Source organism: Charadrius vociferus, unplaced genomic scaffold (assembly GCF_000708025.1).
Source record: "Charadrius vociferus isolate BGI_N301 unplaced genomic scaffold, ASM70802v2 scaffold813, whole genome shotgun sequence".
Classification (NCBI taxonomy): Eukaryota; Metazoa; Chordata; class Aves; order Charadriiformes; family Charadriidae; genus Charadrius; species Charadrius vociferus.
The window spans coordinates 1-4,507 of NW_009647429.1; positions in this window are offsets into that span (position 1 = coordinate 1).

Sequence of the window (4,507 nt, forward strand, 5' to 3'; positions counted from 1 at the left end):
CGAATCAGGTGAACACATTTCACAGACTGTAAGATCAATTTCTGAAAGGCCAATTTAAAAATTAAGCCTAGTTACCTTTTTTGGAAGATATATAACCCCCCACCCCCCAATATTTACAGTTTAATCAAAGTTATTTTAAGTGGATTGACAGTTTACAGTTAAGTGACAATTTATTATCAATTCCTGCTTAAAGCACTAAGCAAATGTAATTCAAGATCCTTTGCTATACAGGCCACACTAGATCATATGGTCTCATCTAGTTGTAACGTTCATTCCTTACCTACAGAAGTACAGGTTTCTTAGATTAGTATGCAATCATGGAAGGAGTGCATTTAGTACAAATTTCCATTCTCTACAACTGCTTTCTCAGTAAAGTAGAGGGTAAGTCAACATTCAGTCAAGTGGCTGCAGACACAGCCATGCATCAAAAGAAATCTGTTTCTATTTGTAATACCCTTTTTAATGGTTATTAACCTGCACAGTACTTGCCTGAAGCAAGTTTCAAAGTATATATTTGGATTATTACTGGGCCCAGTCTTGTCAACATATTCATTGATGATCTGGATGAAGGGATAGAGTGTACCATCAGCAAGTTTGCTGATGACACAAAACTGGAAGGAGTGGCTGACACGCCAGAAGGCTGTGCCGCCATACAGCGAGACCTGGACAGGCTGGAGAGTTGGGCAGAGAGAAACCTGATGAAATTCAACAAGGGTAAGTGTAGGGTACTGCACCTGGGGAGGAATAACCCCATGCATCAGTACAGGTTGGGGGCTGACCTCCTGGAGAGCAGCTCTGTGGAAAGGGACCTGGGAGTCCTGGTAGACAACAGGATGACCATGAGCCAGCAATGTGCCCTGGTGGCCAAGAAGGCGAATGGCATCCTGGGGTGCATCAAGAAGAGTGTGGCCAGCAGGTCGAGGGAGGTCATCCTCCCCCTCTACTCTGCCCTGGTGAGGTCGCATCTGGAGTACTGCATCCAGTTCTGGGCTCCCCAGTTCAAGAAGGACAGGGAACTGCTGGAGAGGGTTCAGCAAAGGGCAACAAAGATGATTAGGGTATTGGAACATCTCTCCTATGGAGAAAGGCTTAGGGACTTGGGTCTCTTTAGTCTAGAGAAAAGAAGATTGAGGGGGGATCTTATTAACGCTTACAAATACTTAAAGGGAGGATGCCAGGGGGATGGGAGTAGTCTTTTTTCAGTGGCGCCCAGTGATAGGACGAGGGGTAATAGGCATAAACTTGAACATAGGAAGTTCCATCTTAACATGAGAAGGAACTTCTTTACTTTGAGGGTAGTGGAGCACTGGAACAGGCTGCCCAGAGAGGTTGTGGAGTCTCCCACTCTGGAGACATTCAAAACCCGCCTGGACACTGTCCTGTGCAACCTGTTGTAGGTGACCCTGCTCTGGCAGGGGGGTTGGACTAGATTATCTCCAGAGGTCCCTTCCAACCCTAACCATTCTGTGATTCTGTGATTATGAATCTTCATTTTATAACTTTTATTGTATGTAAATCCAGCAGTATAGAGATACTTGGTTTTAAAGCAAGAAAGTATAACGTTTATAGGACTGAACTAGGGTTCAGAAATGCACATTCTAGTCCTGGCTGAGTTTTGAAGTATTTGTATTTTATCCATCAAAAATACAAATACTAGTACTTCTCTGCTTTATTACTTTTTATTATTTATGGAAGAGGCTTTATATTTTGCTGGCAACTTCACTACTATGGTCAGAACCCTAAGCATAGGAACTGTGAAAGTAGGTCAAGTAGGCTGAAGTTGATGTGGCAATTCACAGAGTGCAAACAGTGCAGTACCTTCCTTGACTTCTGCCCAGAATTTAATTTTCTTTTCCTATATCAACTACTAGGATCCACAGGCATAAACTGGATGATTAGAACTATAATTGAATCAGAGAGAAGCTGCAAGCTTGAACTATCACTAACTGAATGAGTTTTGTGCAGTAGGAAGGAAAGGCAGAATGTGATAATGAAATGCTGGCCCAGAGAGAAATAAAACCAACATTCAAAACCCCAGTCACTGCCTGTTTTCCTAATAAATAAATAAAACATAGGCCAATAGCAACAAGTTCTTAGCAGATTTGAAATCACTGAGAAAAAGTTGACTTTGTTTCTTACTATGTAACTCTCATTCATAAGCAAACCACATGTAAAGCAGCACCCTCTTGCAGCCCAATTTGAAAAAAAAACTTTACTTAAAGCGTCATTTTCAAATACTAAACATTTTCCTTGAATCACAATTGATTTGTCAAGAGTAGTGAATACTGTGCATACTTTTTCTGATGTGTGAAGCTTGTTCATGTGCCAGAATTTGAATGCGAAGGATGTTTCTTTTCAGAACCAGTGCTAAAAAAGTTTGCTTTTACTTCTCCCCTAAAGTTTACTTTCCATACTTCTGTGCCTTCACTGGACACAAAGAAAATAAATTTTTAAAGGGTTGTTTATCTGTAAGTTATTGTTCAGAAACTTGTAGATGAAAAAACACTTTTACACAGTGCACTTAAGATTTGTAAATGCTAAAATTCAAGTGAAATCATCTTTAAACCTCTCAAGACTCACCTTTATCATGCACAGAACTACTGGCAGTTAACAGTGAGCAGAGAAGCAGCAAGTGGTGATTGTGACAGTGCAAAACCTACTTCTTTATTTTGCTCTCTCACGTCTCATTTCACCATCACTAATTTGGCATTAGACTTCTCTGAGATTTAAGACACGTAGGACAGATTGTTAAACGTTTAAAGCAAAGATTATCCTATCTTCCTTACTCAGGAAGACAGAGTTAAAACCATTTTTTTCTTACTGCAATACAGGTTTAAAGCTCTTACAAACCTTCATATGTACAGACACCACAAACTTCTCCACTCTTTTGAGCAAAAGTCCCACTTTGATTTTTCAGTATTTCTGGTGGATTAAAAAAGTTTATTTTGCAAACCTTGATCTGAATTGCCTTAAATATACAATTCCTAGTTCCCAAAATTTTTGTATGGGATGACAGCATATTTCTTATCTACATCTAAGACATACTATCTCCACAAGCTAACAGAGTGTACATCTGGACTCTGACAGCTACTTTTCAGGGGAGAAAAAAAAAAAGACACCGTACAAAAGATGCAAAACTAAACACATAAGGCAGAGTCCCTTGAAGACACTATTACCTTACTATAATGCATATTTGAATGCAAAAAATTTAAAAAAAAAATCTTTTTTTTTAAAAAGCAAAAATACAAGATAGTGGAAATTATATCAAAGGAAACAAAGCTAGTTAAATTTTCTTTTCCAAAACTCCAACATGAGTATGTTAAATAAACGTCCAGAAAACAGTCAGTGCTCGCTGTATTAGCAGACACACAAGTTATTGCACCAAACAAATAACAGAATTATTTACAACGTGTTCTTTACAGTAGCTACCTTTTGGGAAATATTTCCCATTTGTTTTTGGTAAGGGGTTCTACTCAGTCTAACCAATAACAGGTAACAGGAAGAAGTACAACTGAGTTTGACAACAACAAAAAAAGGTGTATCCCAGGAAGACTAACATAATTATATGGGGTCGAGAAAGAACAGTTGGCTTCAGGATGTTAACATTTATGAAATATATGAATTTACTCAAACTACAAAATTAAAACAAACTAGAAGAATAAAATAACTAGAAGAATGGAGAAAGTTATAAGGGTTGCTGGAACGTTAGATACCTTCAAAAATACATCAAGCACTGCACATACTCTTGGAGAAGCATGGGTTAAAACATAACTATATTCATGTAGTCTTGAAGAACACAGCAAATTAAAGGATAGTTTTTGTTTGTAAAAGTTGAAAATAAGCTTACCTGAACCAAAGGTCTTGAAAGCATCCGACTTCATAAATACTGCTTGCTTTTTCACATATCAACACATAACATGTTTATTCCAAGAAAAAGAGTGCAGACCTTACTCATATGTGTTTTGGAAGAGGAAGAAAAAGGGAAAAAAAAAAACAAAAAACCAAACCCCAAAAAACCCTTCACAAACTATTTCATGATTGTGATCTACAGAAAAAAAAAACAAAAACAAACAAACCCAACCATATTGTTCAAGCAGCCAGGGATCAGGTTAGGCAAGCTAAAGCCCAGATAGAACTAAATCTGGCCAGGGACATCAAGACAAACAAAAAAAAATCTTTCTGTAATTATGTCAGTGAGAAAAGAAAGACTAGGGAAGATGTAGGCCCTCTCTGAAAGGAAATGGAAAACCTGGTCAACTGGGACAGAGACAGAGCTGAGGTACTCAATGACTATTTTGCCTCAGTCTTCACTGGCAAAGACTGCAGCCACACTACCCATGATGCAGAAGGCAAAGGCGAGGATTGGGAAAATGAAGAACCGCCCACTGTAGGTGAAGATCAAGTACGAGACCAGCTGAGGAACCTGAAGATGCACAAGTCCATGGGACCTGAGGAGGTGCATCTGCAGGTCCTGAGGGAACTGGCAGATGAAGTTGCTAAGCCACTA